A 23,036-nucleotide genomic window follows, 5' to 3' on the forward strand; every position below is an offset into this window, starting at 1 on the left:
CGCCGTCTAGTTATGTCCTTCGCACTTTTCATTCAAACATAGTGTTTTTTGAACACAAATTTCTATTGTACCCTTCGGCAATTTTGTTTAGAATTAAGTGCGCTCCTGTCAAGTAAAATTAAGTTTATAAGTATTCTAGTCATGGCTATCTCGTTTTGTGTTCAAGCATAGTATATCTAGAAATACATTGTCCACTCTATCTTCACCTTGTGTCTAGCCACTGAAAGTCTTGAATAGACATGATGAAAAGTGTATCGGCCGTGAAATATCTATCATTCGTACATATGCCTGCGGACAGTTCATCTCCCCATGTGGTTGTATAGCCACGAATCATAACCGATGAAGCAGATTAATTATAACTGGTATTCTAGATTTCAGTATCATATTTGTTCATGCACCTACTTTATCCAGTTAATTTTTTATCCTCAAATTGACGCTGGTCTAGTAGACATATGCCCGGAAATATTTTTCAGTTGATATGGAGTAAACAAAAAGCTACAGGATTTGTAAATGGTCTCTCTACATACATTGTATTAATTACTAACGTGTTACAATAATTTTAGACTATGAAAATATATAATACGAAGTCTGGATTATAGAAATCAAAAGATTAAAGGGAATACGAACTGATGTCGTTACTGGATTTGAAATGCAATACAATTAAGTTGATGAGTATACTGAAATGACATATTTTCCTGCCCAAATTCAGACGTTAGTTAGTATCTTTAAGAGGAGAAATCAAAATAGTGAAATGTCTGAAAATTGGTCATGCCGACTTTTTAGGAAAGTGGAGTTAATGAATCAAGCACACAATAGAGAATGAATATTCTATGCACAGAAAAGTGGAGAGAATTACGTAATTGAATTTCTGAACGTAGTAACCAACAAAAATTGAATTATGTACCATGAAGAAGAATGCTCTATCAAAGAATTCAGTTAAATTGATGCACTGGCCATATTCTTCGTTAAACAGATTGCAACAGAGAATACAAATTAGATTGATAGTCTACACTGTCTTGTTTTGCTCTTTTTGTATGAAAAGATGGTTTTTATTGCATGGTATTTCTCATATGACATGTATTGTTTACAATGATACCTTGCTTGGACTCTTTGAACTTTTGTCTCATTCGAATTCCATACATTTAGTTCATGCCTAGAAACAACAAGACAGAACATGAGAATGGAAAAAGATTGCATGGACATTGTTCTTCAGCTCAGTTACAATATGAACATTTTTCTCAATGATTCGACCGGCTCTGAGTGATCAAAGAAAATATATTTTAACCATAATGGATGCATCATGGACCCGCTGATGCATATGGCACAACGTTTATCGTACGTTACCTTATCGTGCTTCACCTTGTCGTACGTTACCTTCTTTCGAAGCTTTATGTAATAAAAACAAAACGTCTTACCATTGCCAAACAGATGGAGAAAGCATTTTTGTAAACTTATCGTGTTCTTGGAAACAAGAATATGTAAACAGTACCAAGTTATCTACCAGGTAAAAAACAAATGTAAAAAGGATAGAACTTATCGAAGACTGCTGACCACTATCCCCATTATATATGTCATACATTGCATGCATGTGTTCGATTCAGATTTACAAACTAAACAATTTCAAGTACTATAAGAAAGCTTTTACGTCACGATTGAAACAAGAACACTCTAAAAAAGAGTACAGCGAAAACAAAATTCTTCTGCCAATCACAGTACAAAAAATCGCAATGCTATCCTATTGTATTTCTTTATTGCCTACAAGAGGCTAAACATAGAGGGGACAAGCAAAGGTATGAAGTCGATTACATCGACCCCAGTTCGTAACTGGTACTTAATTTATCAACCCCGAAAGGATGAAAGGCAAACTCGACCTAGGCGGAGTTTGAACTCACAACGTAACGGCAGACGAAATACCGCTAAGCCTTTCGGCCGGCGTGCTAATGTTTCTGCAAGCTCGCAACTTTTGGTGTCATATTGGCCCTTCGAAGTCTTTTGAGTCTTAATAATAAGTGAAATAAAAATTTCAATTAACAATGCGTGAAATAACAGCAGCTATTGAATATATGTCCTCTCTCTGACACGTACTCACGCTATCTGCCTGATGTAACATTTTTACTGTCATTCATATTCGCACTATGTTGTAACATACAAGCGATATCACTGTTGATACTGAAGTGGGCAACACTGAATGTTTCATTTACTCTCCAAATAAAACTCAAGTCTTCTCGCGCGCAGTCTGCTGGTAGATACAAAACTAAAAGCTAATGACAGATACTAAAAAAGAAATTAAGGAAATGAAGTCAAATGATGAGATGAGCCCTGGTACATATATGAAATCGTTATTTCTTAAATTTTTATATTGTCGCCTTTACTAGAGTATTTGAAACTGCTGATAAAATTCCGCTGGCAATAATTGGCTATATTGGAAATTCTTATTTTAGTGTAAAGAGCGTGTCAGTTGCAGAAATTTACAGAGCCCCATTAAGTGAATTTATTCACATGAAATCTATGATACGCATTTGCAGCATTGAGAATGTACGACATAAGCCCATGGATATATTTAACAAAATATATAACATGTTAAAAAAACATCATTTTCTCTAGATATCTGCAATAGCTGACTTTGCAGAAAAATTCATTCCATAAACTTAAGCTGATAAAAAAATATCCCAGAACAAATTATTTACCGAGTCGTCTGATGGCTTTAGCTCGACTCGGCATCGAAATATTGATTTCAAGCACAGGGAAAATTTTGCAAGGAAGGAAACATTTAAACGATGTCTGAAAATGTAAAAACTAAGTTAGACATACAATGGTATGTATTAATGAATGAATATTTAAAATTATATCATTTCTCGTTAATTAACTGGTGGTGTGACGTAATTGCCAGCCATTAAGATACCACTTTAGAATTAACAAAGAATACACGTGCAGTGGAGTCTCCTGGAGATGTGGAGCCATCTTCAAGGATTGACGGCTAGTGAAGTTTTAATTATGTGCTGGGTTGTGTCTATCTAGAAATCACAGGATGTGCTGGCTACAACTCTTAAGAAAACATCTTGTTCTCATTCAATATATAGTTGACTCGTTGGATATAGCATAGCATGGTATTGATATTTATGAAAGTACTGCTTCAATTTTCTGGTAGTAGTATGTTGAATGTGGTTTCCGTTATTAAAATTATATAACTATAAATCCTAGTAGATTTAATGATATAGTCTTTGCGTTTGATGTATTCGTGTGGCTAATTGAAGTTTGTAGTTTGCTTTTACGAAAGCCTCTATAGTTATTTTACAAATGATTTATGGCATTATACACAGGAATACATACATGCGCGCCTACGCACATACACACATATACACAAAGGGGGGATATATACACATATGTATGCGCATAGACACATACTGATATATATATATATATATATATATATATATATATATATATATATATATATATATATATATATAATATATATATATATATCATACATATCAATACTTACACATATATAGATAAAAACTATTTGAAGATAGCTTTTATTTGAAACACTGAAATCAAGTAGCATTCATTTTGAAAGTAACTGAAAGCATGAGTAATGTTAGAATATTCTACTTCAGGAAAATTAGGCCAATAAGTTTCTAGCAATATGTTAAGTAAGATTCTAAAAAAAAATCTTGTAGAATGCTATACAAAGTTAGTCCACAGTTTTTCACTACCTGATATCATCATGCTTCTCCAAATGGATATACATAAGAAATATCTTAATATCTGTAGAGTTTATATAAATTGATAAATGAGAGGAAATGGAATGAACGACATACTTTATTTAAAAACCACTGCAATTGTTTCGCCATCACAACTTTCTCTATCATTGTCACTGAGACGGTCACACGCTACACACCCTCCTTTCAAGCAACTGTGCGTAGGCCTCTGAACAAGTATCATGTTCAGAGACCTACGCAAAGTTGCAGAAAATGTATGGAGAGAAGTCTATGAGCCGTACACAAGTGTACGAGTGGTTCAGACGTTTCCAAGATGGCCGACGAAATGTCGATATTGACGAACGTTGTGGGAGACCTGCAACCAGCAAAACTGAGAAAAGTATTGCAGATATGCGTGCAGATGTGATGGGTAATCGTCGAATCACCACCCGTGAGTTATCAGAGGATGTGCAAATTAGTTACGGTTCAGTTCAGTCCATTATCACTGACGATTTTGGTATAAGATGCGTGTCCATACATTGGGGTTTCAGTTGCACAGAATCTCCTTGATTGCGTCAAGAATGATGAACACGTTTTAAAATTTACTTAGGCTTCTGAGCACGTCTCGCCAAACCTTTGGCACAATTTAATATATTGGTTTGTCCAGAAAGTTCGTACCGATTTATAGTAGCTTACCTTTCGACATATTTTAGAACATGTTTCATTCCATAAAATAGGATTTGACTACACCTCTATTTAGAGCACAGTTTAAGCTATATATTCGTGGAAGGTTTATGTTCCTATAACTTGTGTTAATTCTGTAACCCTTTAAAATGGAAGATAAGAAAGTTCATTTTTGGCACTCGATGCTTTGGGAACCAGACAAAAATTGCTGCATCTCGGCTGGGATGTGTTACCCGACCCTCCATATTCACCAGATATTGCTCCTTAGGATTTCCGCTTATTGAGGTCTCTGCAGAATAGTCTTACTGGTAAAAACTTCAATTCATTGCTTGACGTTAAAAGATATCTTGATGGACTATTTGCCATAAAACCACCTCAATTCTGGGAAGGGGGTATTTTCAAATTAAAGGAAAGATGGAGACGCATTATGCAACAACATGGTTCATATTTAGTTGATTAAAAATGTAATGGCAAGTATTTATTACCTTTTTCTTTCCTTTAAAAATCGGCATGAATTTGCCGGACAACCCAAAAGATTCTCTGCTCAAAGTTCTCTCTGTCATGGTTAGTGTCGCGATCACACGCTACACACCTTCCTTCCAACTCAAATAAGCAGAAGTGAGATAAAACACTAGTTAACAGAGCAGCTTCACTCTGCGTGCATTAGAGGCTAGTTACTATAGAAATAGTCCCAATACTTATTGATCAAACCACGTATATATATATATATATATATATACATACACACACACTGGACGAGGTTACTACATTTTAGCCCTAGGAAAACATCTTTTCCAACAGGCTACCGACACATGGTCTGTAGTAACATCGACCTTTCTAGTACTGCCACATTGTAAAAGAGATTTTACCTGTTCGGTACTGTTAATACGCATTTCTCTCTCAGAGAATATTTTTGTCATGAGCAAGGACGAGTGATTGTCCGGTGATTCTCCTGTACCGCAGAAGGGATATAACCCAGAAACCATTGGTCTACAGGTATAGAAAGGGAGAAATAAACTACTTTGCTTGTAATATACGGACACAGACCATAGTTTCTCTCCTTCTTTCTTTCTGTGTTCCTTTCTGTCGAAGAGCGTAGGCTCGAAACATTACAGACTATTTCACTTCCCGAGCGTTAAACTAATAAATCAGTTTGTTGTCTACAACACCTGTCTTAGTATTTTGATTTTTTGTTAATTCTCCCTATATATATATATGTATGTGTGTGTGTGTGTGTGTAAGTGTGTATGTGTGTGTACTCATATGCATGCATGTATCTATCTTTGCATAGTATGAATGTATAAAACTACGTTACCCTTATATTTCGCCCACGTGGTCGCACCAGTTGATCCTGACTCCTCTCATCACCCACGAACTTCTACGGATTCTCTACTGGATTTTCTACACTTCAGCTGCACCTCTCCTGTCCATGGATTACACTGGACTCCTCTGTTGATGAAAAATTGCCCCAATACACCACGACGTTCGAAGCTTTTACACGTTTTGAACTTTTCGTAACTTTTTTATACTTTCTAAAATTGTTTTGTACTTTCTGCTTTTTCTTATTGTCGTTTATTCCCATTCTGTTTGTTCTTACTCCGTTTTCTCTATTCCGCACCTGTTACCTTGCCTTTCTCTCCCTCCTTTCTTTTCCCTTTTTGTCCTCTCTTCTCCCCTTTCTGCCCCTTTCTCTTTGTTTCTTCCGTCTTCGTCCTTTCTTCTCCCTCCTCTCATATATACTTTTTCTCCTCACGCCTTTTGCATTTATTATCCTCACGCGTTTTGCTTTTTATCTCCCCACACCTTTTGAATTTCCCCCCCCCAATGTCTTTATTTACCTTCTCCCTCCCCCATTTCCCCTTTTTCTCTTTTCTTTCTCTTCTCCTCTCGTTTTACAATCATGACCGATTACAAACCTTTCCTCCGCCTCCTCCATTACCATCTAAAATATTACCTTTGCAGACATCCTTTCCGCTGCTTTCAGCCTTCTATTAACCTTTCCCTACTAATTTTAAAAAAAAACTCGTTTCTGTAGTCACATTTCCTTTCGCGGTCGCTGCTTACATAACCGCCCCATCCCTAAAGGTTTTCGCCTCCATTTCCACCCCAATCTCCTCTCTGCTACAACCACCATACCCATACTCTGTCCTACATCCTACCCATAGTCCGTACTACATCCCACAGCATTATGCGTACCACCATTCGCTCTAATCTCTCCAAAATACATACCATCGACTGTCTTCTCCCTCTTGTTTTTTCCATCTTCTTCTACTCTCAGTCGCCCTCCCATGCAAAAACTACGTTACGTTACATAATTCAATTAAATCAACTCGTTCATCAATTTCTTGCTCACACCAAACAACGTAAACTCCACTCACTCCTCCATTCCATCACACCCGGTGCCACTACCCCAGCTCCTCCACTACCTCTCTCCCTCTCTGATACGCTCCGCCCACTCTGACACAGCTTTCCACCATCCCCACCTCCCCTCCTCCTTCTATCCCATCCACCCCTTCTCCACTTCAGTCTGTTGTTACCATTGCTCCAGATATTCCCCTCTCGGAGGCGTAGCGCTCCCTCCTCAGTAGGGGGTCTGCGCTCCATCCAGCAACGAATTTCAGATTCGTGCCGATATCCACAGTTATGTGCGCCGTGTTAGGTTGTGTGCACTTTTCTACGGCACTCTACCTACATCTAATGAGGAGAACTGCTTCATCGACCTGGGCCGCCGACCATCCGGTGGACGCCGGCTCCTGGCCAGTTCCAAGGAGTCGATCTTTTTGCAGATGCCTGCAAGCGCGCTGTAGACCGGTTTAACTTTTCCAGACGTCCCCGTCATCTGAACATCTCCCCAGCCGAACGCTCGGACCTTCAATGTCACCGACTCCGCACTGACGTCATCATAAAACGAGCCGACAAGGGTGGAGCCGTGGTGTTGTGGGGCGTGGACCTCTACAAGGTAGAAGCTCTCCGCCAACCTCAAGACACCTCCTTCCTCACGCCCAGCTATACACACACACACACACACACATATATATATATATATATATATATATATATATATATATATATATATGTGTATATATATGTATGTGTGTATATATACACACACATATGCAAGCATGTATGTATCTATCTATGTATGAATGTATAAAATTATGTTACCCTTAAGTCCTTCCTTTCTTAATACAGTAGGATGCTAAGGCGGTGAGCTGGCAGAAATGTTACACACCGGGCGAAATGCTTGGTGGTATTTCGTCTGTCTTTATGTTCTGAGTTCAAATTCCACCGAGGTCGACGTTGCATTTCATCCTTTCGGGGTCGATTAAATAAGTACCAGTTACTTACTGGGGTCGATATAATCGACTTAATCCGTTTGTCTGTCCTTGTTTGTCCTATCTGTGTTTAGCCCCTTGTGGGTAGTAAAGAAATATGTATTTCGTCTGTCTTTATGTTCTGAGTTCAAATTTCGCCGACGTCAACTTTGCCTTTCATCATTTCGGGGTCGATAAATTAAGCACCAGTCGCTTACTGGTGTCGATCTAATCGACTGGGCCCGTACCTTCAAATTTCGGGCCTTGTGTCGAGAGTAGAAAAGAATATAGTAGGATGCTACCTGAGACAGATTTGTCTGTAATATCTTGCTGAACGACCGCCTCAAACATGCTATTTTGTTTCCCTGACTCACACAGCCTTCTATTATACTTTTTCAATCGTGCATAGAATAAAGGGAGGAACACATTAAACTATATAAAAAAAAACTTTATATACTGAAGTTATCTATGTCAAAATCAATTTGATAAAAACATTATGTTCACTGTAATGTGCTAAGTTAATAAAAAAGCGAAATAACGAAGAAGTGGTAACATGTTAGATAATATCTACATCTTTTCAAACGGAAAATGTTTAAAAAAACACTGGAACTCAATCTTACGTTAAATCTCTGTAAATATTTTGAAATATAGAACTAATTTGTATTCGAACTGTGAAAAGCGATCTGATAGATTATGATATTTTCTACAACATAAAATCCAATTTCATTCTGATAAGTAACTGTTTATTCATTTGCTAACATTTATTGCTAATAACAGAATCGTAACAACATAATTACTTTCTATATATGTGTTTGTTACATTAAGTAAATTAAATTAGTGAATAGTAAATTATATCCACGTATATTCAACAAATGGTAGTTTTTCTTTCAGTATCTATTGTTTATATACATTCTCGGAAAGCAAAAGAAATAATGGTGTGATGATACTGTAAATAATCACAATATTAGAATATCTATAAATCAATGAAGAGTGATTTTATTATACACCCGCCAACACATACTGAGTTGCTTAGATTGGCAAACACACGCCTCCACAAACACTTATAAAAAAATTCATTGTCAGTGAAATCGCACTAACGGCGCGATACAGTTTATTCAAATAGTGACTATAAGCCACGTACACGAAAACCTTCGACATCTCTATGGATAAAGTGATATTTTCTCTTAAAATTTACATGAAAATTGAATCGTTTATTTAGTCAAAACCTTATTGGCTTTATGTATATATGAACAAAAGCAATTTTAATTTATACATATATATATATATATATATATATATATATATATATGTGTGTGTGTGTGTGTGTGTGTGTGTGTGTGTGTGTGTGGAGGGGATGTTTGTGTGGTAATGTGTAAGTACCCCAATACCTCACAAGAGAACATGATTCATAAATCTAAATATTTGAACTTACTTGCGTTCGTTTCAAGAATGTCAAGAAATGTGAAAAGAAAGTCAGAAGGTAGGCCGAGATTCACGTCAGCAACTAGAGCAGAAAAAATTATACCATTTACTAATTGCATGTAAGGTTCAAGGTTTACATACATATATGCAGATACAGGTCTCATATATATATATATATATATATTATATATATATATATATATATATATATATATATATATAATTCATGTTTACAGAAAACAAAAGACGATGATAGGTGTAGAAAGAACAAGCAGGTATATTAGTTTAAAGCACAGGAAGAATGAAAAAATCGTTTCTTTGACAAAAAAGATTAAGAGGAGAGAGAAGGAGAAAAAAACGGAATATACAGGGTGTCCCAAAAAATCACTATATACTTTTTTCTATTTCGTTTCATGCATCATCTGGTGAGAAGGAAGGCCATCAGCATTTGACATCGTAGACTTCGCAGCTTTTGTAAGTGTATCATTCCCTTGCCCTTGGCACACCATACCACCAGATTCGGAGAGACTCACTGATGTTCGAAAATTTATGCTGGTTTTGATTTTCGCCAAATTCAACACTTGTGTCGGTGTACCCGTCCAGAGAGGTGAAAGACTCATCTCTGAACCATTTTGGCAATGGTAGAGGAGTGATTCACACATTTCCACACGAGCATCACTTGCAATGAACTGCTGTAGGACACTGAAAAACTTCTTTCCAGGTGGCAATTTTGCAAGGCTGCTTTAATGTCAATTGGCAAGCCATGGGCAAGGAAATGATACATTTACACAAACTGCAAAGTCTAAGGTGTCAAATGCTGATGGCCTCACGTCTCTCTGTATGATACTTGAAAATGAAATTAAAAAAAAAGAAATTGTATAGTGACTTTCGGGGCACCCTGTATATATATATATATATATATATATTATATATATATATTATATATATATATATATATATATATTTAACGGCGGTGTATCAGCATGGCCACAGCTCTGGGTGTCAAGAGCAATACATTGGCCAAACAAAAAATAGCATTCAACCAACACATAGACATTTGCGCCAACAACAAAAATCCAAGCTTCAGAATATTTCCCCTCTACCAATTCAGGGACGATACAGCCTGGAACCAACGAATTAGTAAAGAAACTCTGTTTATTACAAAATACAGTCCCCTTCCGAACGGGTCTACGACAAAGGACATGTCCACCTCGGCCTTAGAACAACACAAATACACACGAAAATATTTAAAATGATACACTCAAGAGATTCCCAAGAATTCATTAAAAAACAGTGCTAATCACTGCTATAATCCTTAACGTGCCAATTTTAAGTCATTTAACACTTTACTACTTTCTACATTCATTCTTATTCTCCCTTCTCTTTCTTCTTCTTCTTCTTCTTCTTCTTCTTCTTCTTCTTCTTCTTCTTCTTCTTCTTCTTCTTCTCCTTTCTCCTTCCTAACTTTATCACTAATGCTTTTTAGATAACACCTACTCAAATTCTATAAACAAAACATTCTAAAGAAATATTTTCATGAATTGAACAGCAACTGCTGCCATCTACTGACCATTCAAAATACTACTATCATGGCACTCCCAATTCTTCCCCTTCTTCCCCTTCTCCTCCTTCATTTTTTCTTCTTCTTCTTCCCTACCAAGAATTCAGAAGAACCTAGAACCCATAAGAGTAAACAAGAGTCACAGAGAGAGGCAGGAACAAGAAAATGCCATTTGTATTTGAACACTATGCAAATATTCATTTAAAAAATTTATCTTTTAATTTTTCTAAATTTAATTATTTAATTGTTACAGTTGAAAAAGTCTCAATGACTGAAACCGGTACTGAAATGTTTTTTATAAAATTATTTTAGCATTTTCTATCTTGACTTTTTTTTCCATATATATATATATATATGTGTGTGTGTGTGTATATATATATACTTATATATGTTGTGTATGTGTGTGTGTGGATAGACAGACATGCAGACAAACAGATAGATGGATAGATAGATAGATAGATAGATAGATAGATAGATAGATAGATAGATAGATAGATAGATAGATAGATAGATAGATAGATAGATAGATAGATAGATAGATAGATAGACAGATAGAAAACAACGTTAATTTATTTCTATTGTAGTAGAAATATAGGAAAAATAGAATTTGAAAATGCTCTGGGAATATTTTAAATATATTTTTTATTATTACTAGCTTAAGGTGACCCGCTCTACGCGCGGGTAAGAGTGTGGTTGTTACTTTCTGTTGCTTCCTTTCTGCTTTTTATCACTACATTCTCCCTCTTTCTTTCTCTCTCACTTTCCCACTCTCTTGCTCTTCATTTTTCTCGGACTCTCCTTCGCTTTCTCTTACTCTCTATTTTTCTCTATCTATCTGTCTCCCATTTATAAACAACAAAAGATCTTGCAGACAGACGTAGAGAGAGAGAGAGAGAGAGCGAGCGCTGGCGAAGGAAAGATAGTAGACGCTATCAAATGACGTTATACAGAGAATGTGAAAAGAAGGGAGGAGAGAGAGAGAGAGAGAGAGAGAGAGAGAGATGGAGGAAAACAAGCAGACAATAGAATGCGATGGCGGCGAGGGTAAGATAATAGACGCTGTGAAACGACGTTATAGATAGAAAGTAATGGGAAGGGAGGAAAGAGAGTGAGTGATGGAGGAAGACAGATACATAAAAGAATGAGAGTAGACTTGTCAAAGTGCGTTTTTGGCCCTAGCAACGACACTTTTTAAAATGAGGATTTCTAACGTAGCCCACTCGCATCCTCACCTCATTTTACATGTTCCTGTAAATTTTGGAGTCAATCCGACGGGATCTAGTGGCATTTAACCCGTTCTCAATACCAAAACCAGACAAACAAACAAACTTTTCGCATTTCAGAATTATAATATAGAGATATTTAAAGGTTTAACTGGTTTCACAGTGTGCACTAATTTTCAAAAAGTTGAAATACAAAGATGTGGCTTACGTCGCAGCTCTCTTGCTTCTGACTAGTGTTTGAAGCTTACCCTATTTTTATAGGGAGTTCATGGCTCAAATTAGTATATGTTTTGAATAGGGCTTGACTGGTAAATGATAGTCATATTCGTGATCTTAGAAACTTTTGTAGTTTCCCCGCTACGTCCGTGTGTTAGTATCAATAAACAATGTTTAGCGTCGTAAGTTTAGGCTGACACGATTGACTGAACAAGTCAAGTAGTAGAACTAAACAGTAATGCTCTGAATGCTTTGTGTAGAGAATGAACACGTGATTAAATTTAGAAGCTTCTGCACGTTTCCCGCAACGAGCGTGCGTTAGTGTCACATGACAGCCAGCACAAGCAATACTGGTCAACCTGGAGCCGGTTTGGAAATTAGCGCCAAATAGATGTTTGTTTTTCATCAGCAAAAAAAAAATCCCTCAGCTTACTACTACTAAAATTTTCCTCCACCATGCCCGTATAAGTTCGTTTGAAGTGACCAAAGACTATTTAAACAAACGAAATGCGTGAAATTATTTATAGATGAATATTAGTCACGATGGTATTATTTAAATACCATCACATGCTTGTGGTGAAGTAAGACGTTTTTAATGTTCACTAGAATTTTGTTTTCTTACCATGTCTGTATTAGATTTGTGAATATTCTGTGGTAGAGAAGCATTTTTGAATGTTATTTTTAGCGATGTAGGTGCTCACGTGGTGCCTTCCTGTACGTAAATATAAGTATATCTGATATTGTATGCATATATTTTATTAATTTGCTTGTATGGCTGATAAACGTTCTTGCCACACGTGATGATATTTTAATAATACCATCCCTTCTTATATATCGTTCTTCCTAGCTCTCCTGTCTGACCACCTTTGTCTGGCATTGACCATGGTTGATCGCTAGCCACTAAACCTTTTGTTTTCTCTCTCTCTCTGCTTATTTCTGTGTTCCTTTCTGTTGAAGAGCGTAGGCTCGAAACGTAAAAGATTTTCTCACTTCCCGAGCGTTAAACTAATACATCTGTTCGTTGTTTACACACCCGTTTTCATTTTTTGTTTTTTCTTTGTAAATTCCCATATATATATTATATATATATATATTATATATATATATATATTATATATATATATATTAAGAAAACTGAAATCATTGTATGATTGTAGACAGGTAAGATCACCTGATAGCATTTACACGCGTCTGAGAACAAACGGAAGCGAATGGTACATAAAATTAACGGATGACTGCTTCATTAAATCTGTGATTATTTAGTTCATGTTTATTACTGAACATACACAGTTATATATATTAACGAAGACGTCATTTCAAAATATTACTAATCTGTCATCTTAGCCAATTAAAATGAAATGGAACAGTAACAGGACAGTTGGAAACCAATGAACAACGACGAATTTATGAGGATTAAAATTAAAAAGCTAATGCAGCCCAGAATTTCTATCATCTATTTATTCATACTGAAAGTCATGGCTTCATGAATTATTAATGAAAATTATTATATCAGCTCTGTTCACTCTAGCAACCCTGACATCACATTATTTCTTGTTCGAGTTCAACATAAAATCTTTCCTACTGAAGAGGAAATCGTAAAAGAGAAGTTTAAAGCTTGAGCGTTACTCTAGTGACGCAGAGGTTTATTCTTCACACAAACCTACGCCTGAACGGATCTGATTATATATGCTGGTTCGTCTCAGAGAGGAGTAGTCGATTACATATCAGCAGTCAATTCTTCTGGAATAATCCAGAATATGAAACAACCGATGGCAATATTCTTGGCTGTATTAACAATCTATGAATATATATACTTCAGGCTACATCTATATCTAGTACTCTTTTTATTCTTGGGCTTTCTTGTGTATTTTATATATGAGTGCATCTCTGCATATGTACATTCACACATACATATATACATGTATCTTGAATATATACATATATCTGCGTGTGTGTGTGTGAGAGAGAGAGAGAGAGAGAGAGAAAGTGTGAGAGTTGTGTGGGGGTGTACTACGCATTGAGTTGTATTTGTGTAACTTACCAAACCTATACATACACAAACTCACACAAACATACATTTAGACATACACACGCACACACACACACACACACACATACGTGCATACTTGTGTGTATTGTGAACCACTTTCCTTTTTATTTCAAAGTTTTATTAACGTTTTCGCGTATTCGCATACCAAATTTTTAGTTCGTCTGAAGCAATGGTATTCACATCTCATTCCTTTTACCAATATTTTGAGGTTACATCAGCCTCATCTTCATAATGTGCAGTTATTTTGTGTTCAATGTTGCTCGTTTCAAAACAGGGACCCTGTAATTATAGATGTCCTACCAAACTTTGGCCATTTTATACATAAATCAATTTATACATAGATTCTAGAATAACCCAGATATAAAATTACCAGTACAATCCACTTGGATATATTGGAAATATAAAATGATAAAGCTTTTTTGTGTGTGCTATATACTCATAGAGGCGGTTTATTGGATTTATTTATTGGAGTATATATTTCCGTCAGGATGAGTGAAGTTGAGCCACATGAAATGAAGTATTTTCCTCAGGAACATAATTCATCGAATCATGAGTCTTACACCCTAGCCACTAAACCACACACCATAACTATTAGGAATGTATGCCTACATATACTACTATCTACATCTACTTCAGGTGCTCGTTTTTATTCGTGTAAATTCTGTTCTATTTTACATAGTGTGTATTTGTGTGTGCGTGTTTGTCTGCGTGTGTGCGTGTGTGTGTTCGCGCACGTGTTCGTGTGTGTGTTCGCGCACGTGTTCGTGTGTGCGTGTATGTGCGTGTCGCCAAGTAAACTGTTTAGATGTCAACATAATTTCACTCATGAAGCATTGGCCAACGCCAGGTTGCCGTGGAAGACGCTTGATGTCCATTCTAATGAAATTGAACTCGAAGCCATGAAGTTCCCAACACCTACACCCACCCATACACACACACTGTACAACAATGTTTGATATACATGGTCTACAACTTATATGAAAAATCAATCGAAGTGACTGTAGTAAATATTTTTACAGCTGATAAATTTCAATTCAAATATGACAGTAATTAAAATGTTATTAAAAAAAAGAAAGCCGAGGCAGCAATGATGTATCAACTTATAATGCAAATAATGAAAGCTGATAAGAGTGGCGTATAGTATAGCTGACGATGCGTTTTCCATGTTCTATACTATGGGAAATTACGCGTGTTGCGACTGAAATAGTTAGATACTTGACGTAATGTTCGCTTGTAAATTTAGAATGCTTCTGTCCTGAATAACATAACTAGTAGAATATACTTTTATCGAATAGATTTTAAAGTAATCTTTCTCAAAATTACTTACAAGTATTATTCTTTAAATGCACTTATCTTGTTACACTTAACAAAGAAACAATCGTTTTACCCCTTCCTTTCTTATCACGGACAGCGCTCTGTTAAAAGCATGAACGTTGCTGTAAATGCAAGACATCAAAACACACTGATGGTTTCTCCTTATGATCTCGTATAAATAACATTGTAATTTCTGCGTTCCACAACCTAGTCTTCTATAAAGAGCCAGAACAACGTCAGGCCTGAACAGCTCTGCGATTGGACATGTAGCACATCAAGCGCTTTGCAAACCAAGAATGTGTCTTGGGAATATACACATAATTCTCAAAATGGATTTATCATGTACGTCTGAGACATGAATTTAGAATTAGAATTATGCTACTGTTGCATATTTAGAACAAACTTCTTAAGTCAGCAAATAACTTTGGAAACATTGTTATTCATTAATTTATAAATATTGCTTGGACCGTGGTCTGCCGTAATGTAGTAGATTTACGCACATAATCACACACACATAATAGTAGTAGTAGTGGGTTTGTGTGGTTTTGGTATTGGTATTGCTGGTCTGATCGAGCTGAGCTATGATTCATGACATATATATATATATATATATATATATATATATATGCAGAATTTGGAATGGATACATGTGTACTAGATTTATTTTTATGAAGACACAACTATTTAAAAAGTCAAACAAAGGTTATATCATTTCCCTTTGCGCCAAAGACATCATTACGTGCATGTACAAATGGAATCATAGAATATTTAGTTATACACACTATCAGTAGTTTTATCCTTTCATAAGAACATATTTAGACACCTTTTCATACATTAAATGATATAGCAATCCACATATCAAAATAAACAAGAATGAAAAACGAGTATTCTAACTAAAAAATAGCCTGTCACAGAAAGCATAAGCAGAAAAGCGACGCACCAAATACATTAGATATCATACTTATTATAATATGCGCAGACCTCACATAAATGATATTATATAACAGAACTGATGAGCTCATTTCCACAAAGTGAGTTAAAGAGAAAACTTAATACAATACACAAAATAACATTAACAATAATAAACTAAAAAACACTAAACTGGAAAACCTCATCATCATCAATTAGCCACTAGCAAAATCACACACAAAAATTTTGTTAAAAAACAAGTTAATTTATACTTTTTATTGGAAATTTTAAAATTTTAAAGTTTATGCTTCTATTTGCTATATTGACCATCCAATTATCACAATCTAACTCCCGCTGTACATCACTAAGAAAAAGTAATTACAATGCGGAACACAAAACGCAAAGCAAAACTCGAGTTGATAGAATACATATGCCGTACAGAATTTCTCTCGTAAAAAAGATGTTTAATATTCGCTGTAATATTCAAAGCAGTGCACAATACAAAAATAAACACAAACAACCTCGAGTATTGATGAAGTGAGATAAAATTTACAGACACTGCATAAATCTAACAGTCAAGTTCAAATTGCGGTGGTAATTATCAAAATCAAGCACATTGGCCCTGGTAATTGAGCCAAAAAAAAAAAAAAAGAAATGAATAGCAATAAATTTAGCATTTAATACATTTAACTTCATCCTGGTAATTCGTCTATAAATGTGTGTATATATATATATTATATATATATATATGTATATATATATATATATATATATATATATATAATATATATATATATGTATATATATATATCAATATATATATCAATATATATATATATATATGTATTCAAGCATGCATGTATGTATATATGCATGATTTCGTCAGTGGGGTACTTTGCATCAGTGACTAATATACACAGTAACCTAAATAAAATCATATTAAAATGATTTAAAACTAGAAGTAATGCATCAAACACAGATAAAGGAAAAGTGCTCCCCATACTTGTACACGTACATGAATACATGGATGATTATTGAATTTAGTTGTCGTTACTGTTGTACATAGGATAAATGTGTTTGAAAGCTGCGGCTTCTTTGGTATGCTTGTTCCCAAATAACACTTCTTGTAGTGCTGTTGACATCGCCGAATTGAATGGTACCGCCCAGGTATCGAAACCGTAATTATATCCGTGGGGCAGCGAATGATGGAGGTATGTTGGATTGTTGATAATGGCTGCTTTTATATATGTGGAACAGTATTATAACACATCCATTTGATATATACAAAGCACATATTACATACATGCATTTATACATGTATGCATGTATATATATATATATATAATATATATATATATTATATATATATATATATACATATTATATGTGTGAGTGAGACGATATTGGACAGACTATCGCATGTTGTTATACATCGCTGGCCACAATGAGCTTCGCATTGTTTTAGACTTCGAATGAGGCCGCCCCACTGGTAAGGTGAGCAAGAGTAACGTTTCTTCTAAATCGATGGGTTACCCGTTTATAGCTGGGTGAGAACTAGAGTAACGTAAAATGAAGTGTCTTGCTCAATAACACAACGTACCGCCAGGTACTGGAATCGAAACCATGTTCTAGCAATCCTGAGTGCAACACCCTCACCACTAAGAGACGCGCTTTCACATTTTTTTTTTCTCTAGTTTCAGCTCAGAGCTGCAGCCATGCTGCTGCACCGCCGTTTTGTGCTACACTGTTATTACGAAGAACCTCGTCTAATATGTGGCACTTGGTGAAGAATGGAGTTTGATATAGCTACTCTCATTTGCACCTCTTGCCGTGAGGTAGGTTCATCTGGGACTCTTGACAGGAAGATGTCCAGCTTTGATTTAAAAACCACTACATCAACTTTGTGCAAGTTCCTCAGACTCTTTGGGAGAATATTAAAAGCTGTGGGCCCTTGAAACCCAGGCTGTTGCAGGAGCTGGTCCTGAAGCATGGCATTGCTGGGATCTTTGGCACTATGCAGTGTCGTCCCGTTCTAGCATTGGTGTAGCTTACAATGCCAAAATTTGGCACAATTCCTTCCAGGATCTTCCAGACATATATTACTACATACCTCTCCCGTCTTCTCTCCAGGGAGTAGAGTCTTATATTTATTTATATGTATGCATATGTATATAATATATATATATATATATATATATATATATATATATATAGATAAGAAAGTTTGTTTGGTAAAGCACGTGGGTGAATATATAAGAAAATAGTAAAGTGTGAAAAAAACGACAGAAGGCTTAAATGTTTAAAAAATATATATATTGTGTCAAAATGTCTGGAGAATATTGGAAAAATTTTTTTCCTTTCCTTAAAATGACATAATTTTAAAATTTTAAAGAAATTACCGGTTTCGCGTGTAGCTTTTCAAATTTCTTGTGACGTATGTTTATATTGCATGGAATTATCGTTGTTTTTATTTCCAGGAGATTTCTAAATAAGGGGAGGTAGTGAGTGATTTTCCGGTGTAGGGGAGATAATCGCTTAAAAAATTTTTTTTTTTTCCCATTTCCTTGTTAATTTCTCTGTGTCAGTATGTTCGGATGGTTGAGTCTGGTTGTTTACTTTTCAATGAAGAATGTTTCCTTGTTCAGTCTCATTTGTGTTGATGATCCGAAAGCACATTGGTAAAATGGGAAGATAAAAAAATTGTGGCAGTAGTTGCTTTGCGCATTTCTCAATGTGCTCACTAAAAGGTATCATTCTATATTCTGGGAATGCAATCTGTTGTCGATGCAGTGTGCATCTGCGCCTGAGTGATAGTCCCGTGGAACCCACGTAGTCTTGGTGGCAGCCCGAGCATTTAATAACATAAATTATGTTTTCAGAGGCACAAGTAAAGTTAGATTTGATCTTAAATTTCTGTCCCTCTTTAAAGAAGAATTCTGATCCTTCCAATAGGTTAGGACATGTGCACAGTTCGATCTACCACATTTTTTTACTTTTGCATCCGTAATTTTAGAAGACAATTTTGCCTTTGTGAGAATCTTTTAAGTGATTTAGGCTGTTTGTAGCTTTTAATGATTTGTGTGTATGTTTAGAATTTCCTTTAATTTTGGGTTTTTATGAAGTATTGGTAAATTCTGGGTGATGATGGTGAAGGCTTCTTTGTTTCTGGGGTTGTATGTAGATATGTAAGGTAGTATTTTCGGGGAAGGTGTGTTGTTGTGTTGAACTTTTCTTAAAGTTTCTATGTTGATTTCTGTTGCACGTCTGATCCCATCCTCTATGAGTTGAGCTGGGTAATGTCTGTCAATTAGAGTGTTTTGAGTTCTTGCAGTCTAAAGTTCCTGGTATTTTGTTCTGACACTATTGTGCATATCCTTCTTGCAAGGTGAAGGGGATGTTTGTTTTAGTGTCTTGGGTGGCATGAATAAAAAAGAAGGTATTGTTTGGCGTCTGTGGCTTTGTAAAAAATGTCTGTTTCTATTTTAAGGTTATTTTTTTAATTAGTATATCCAAGAACGGGAGCTCCTTTTGGTTGTATTCCATTGTGAACTGTATATTTGGGTTTATGCTGTTCAATAGGTTAAATTTTAGGAGTTTATCTATGTTTTCATTCAGAGAATGAAACAATCGTCTAGGAATCGTTTCCAATTCTCTTTTATGTATTGAGAGAGGGAGTTTCCAAAGATTGATAGAGATTCCTGGTAAATGATTATTTCCATGTATCCCATTGTTAAGTTCGCAATGACTGGTGCTGCCCTTGTACCCATAGCAATTCCGGATTTTTGACGGTAAAATGTATTGTCAAACATGAAGTGGTTATTGTGTAGGATGAATTCAATTGATTAGTAATGAATTCCTTATGATCCTTTTTGGTATTTCTTCCGGAAATTGGTCTAACCAGAATTGTATTGCCTCCAGTCCATAATTATGAGGTATACTGGTATACAAGTTGACTACATCAAATGAAACCAGGATTGTTTCTTCCTTGGTTTTTTTTGGAAGGTGGTTTAACATATCTAAGTCATCTCTGATATGGCTATCGATATGTTTAAGGAAGGGTTTCAAGAGGATGTCCATAAGTAGACTTAGTCTGTGTGTTTCACAGGTTGGGCCAGCTACAATGGGTCGTAGTTTTAGGTCCCCCGGATTAGGTGTGTGTATGTATGTCTTTGGTGATTTTTTAATGGTTTCATTTATAATTTGACTTTTATGAATTTTTGGCAGACCATAGAAAAGGCTAGGTTTGCATTTAAAGTTTGTTAGGAAAATCAATCTCTTGGTTGTCAGTTCCTTTTCATGGGTTTTAATTAGTGAAGATAGAGTTTTCATTATTTTTTGGGGTGAGTTTTGGTAATTTTTTCATAATGTAGGTCTTCATCAAGCAAGGAAATTACAAGATTTCTGTAGTATGATGTATCCATTATTACAACTGCATTTCCCTTGTCCGCTTCCTTAATGGTTATATCTTCATCATTTTGGAGTTCTATCAGTTCTTTCCATTGTGATTGTTAAAATTTGGGTTAGCTTTCTGTTTATGTATAGTATGGTAGGGGAAGTTCTCAATGTGGTTACAGATTCGTCAAGATCTTTATTTCTCCTCTGTGTTGGATGTGTTCACTTTGTTCTTGACAAGTGATTCATCTTCAGTATTGAAACTGTTTGATGCTTCTGCTAGTCTTAATTTTCTGCAAAATTCTGTTATATTATCCTTGAGTTCATTTAGGTTTGCTCTGCGTGGAGTTGGTGTAAATTTGAGCCTTTTGCGAGGATGTCAATTTTTATGTTAGAAAGAGGTTTGGTTGAAAGATTGATTATCTTCGGTTTTTCCTTATTACTAGGTTCCAGCCTGTGTCCTGGTGTCCCTGGTCCCGGCTAAAAAATGGTTGGGTGTAATTTTGTTTGTATGAGTTGTCTGTGAGGGTTGTGTGGTATTTGGTCGGGGGAGTGGTGGTATTGTTGTTGCCTCCGATCGTTGTGTGTGGTGAGAATCTATGGTTGTTAATGCTTGTGGTGTGTGTAAAATTTCTGTATGGGGAATATTTTTGTTTCGAACTTCTTGTATGTGGGATGTTGCTTGACATAGTGTTTCTTTGCGTTTGTCTTGGTTTAGTGGGGACCAGTAGTTTTGGTCATGGGGTAGTATGTGATTTGTGTGTGGTGTATTTCTTATCCTAGTGTCGTATTGTGCTGTATGGTGGTTGGGTCTGGTATTATGATGTTGTGGTTTGTTCTGTTTTTGGTGTAATTTTTTCATAGACGCGTCCTCTTTCAGCTAGTTCCCTGTTAGGTCTAGCGTGGTTGTAGAGGTTGGTTGTGGGTGATTTCTGTTTTTAGTGTATGGAGGATAGTTGGGGGTTGTTCGTGGGTTGTTAGGTTTTTCTTTTTTATTTATTGTAATTTTCTTAAGGAAGGGATTATTTGTACCCAATTCATTTTTGAAGGTTTCACTATATTTTTGGAAGAAGTCCATGTTTTTCTCCCAGCGTAGGAGAGAATTTCTCTCTTCTCTCACAGGAATCCTTCCAGTGATCCAATGTATTATCGAGGGGTTGTCCCTCGGTATATTTTAGTATTTGATTGTGCATCTCCTCGTCTATGCTTTTAAGTTTTTCTTCATTTGTGGAGGCCCTGAGTCTTAGAAGCTCTATTTCTGATTTAAAATTGAACAGAGCTGACTTTTCTCTAATAGATCTGTCCGTCAGGCTCGTTAGGAATTATTTTTATCTGGAATTTGCGTGGGAGGATAATTGGTGTTGAGTTTATCCATCCCTCGTAGATATCTGCTTTGTTGGAATTTTTTATCATGTTCCAGAAGGTGAGTTTTCTGTTGTGCAGGTTTGTATTCCAAACGTTTCCTATTTTCTTTTTGTTGGGTTGGTTGGGTGCGTATGGTATCCTGCTGTGTTTCATTAGGCCTGTGTATTATTTTCGGATTTGTTGATGAAAATTGAGTTCAGTGTTGTATATAACAGTTGTAGATCCTTACTCACCTGGTCAGTGTAAAGCCACAGACGCCAAACAATACCTTCTTTTTAATTCATGCCACCCAAGACACACTAAAACAAACATCCCCTTCAACCTTGCAAGAAGGATATGCACAATAGTGTCAGAACAAAATACCAGGAACTTTAGACTGCAAGAACTCAAAAACACTCTAATTGACAGACATTACCCAGCTCAACTCATAGAGGATGGGATCAGACGTGCAACAGAATCAACATAGAAACTTTAAGAAAAGTTCAACACAACAACACACTTCCCCGAAATACTACCTTACATATCTACATACAACCCCAGAAACAAAGAAGCCTTCACCATCATCACCCAGAATTTACCAATACTTCATAAAAACCCAAAATTAAAGGAAATTCTAAACATACACCAAATCATTAAAAGCTACAAACAGCCTAAATCACTTAAAAAGATTCTCACAAAGGCAAAATTGTCTTCTAAAATTACGGATGCAAAAGTAAAAAAATGTGGTAGATCGAACTGTGCAACATGTCCTAACCTATTGGAAGGATCAGAATTCTTCTTTAAAGAGGGACAGAAATTTAAGATCAAATCTAACTTTACTTGTGCCTCTGAAAACATAATTTATGTTATTAAATGCTCGGGCTGCCACCAAGACTACGTGGG

At 35.9% G+C, this 23,036-nt stretch overlaps 1 protein-coding gene across 4 annotated transcripts in view; it reads right to left on the minus strand.

The window, feature by feature from the left end:
• The window catches only part of LOC115213189 (sex peptide receptor-like), a 528,532-nt gene that overhangs the window by 41,773 nt on the left and 463,723 nt on the right, over positions 1-23,036 (minus strand). For all 4 annotated transcript variants that reach the window (XM_029782123.2, XM_036503802.1, XM_036503801.1 and 1 more), the window contains one exon: positions 9,135-9,206. The gene's annotated coding sequence lies outside the window, so the exon portion shown is untranslated. The remainder of the gene's footprint in view (positions 1-9,134; positions 9,207-23,036) is intronic.

Source organism: Octopus sinensis, linkage group LG6 (genome assembly GCF_006345805.1).
Source record: "Octopus sinensis linkage group LG6, ASM634580v1, whole genome shotgun sequence".
Taxonomy (NCBI): Eukaryota; Metazoa; Mollusca; class Cephalopoda; order Octopoda; family Octopodidae; genus Octopus; species Octopus sinensis.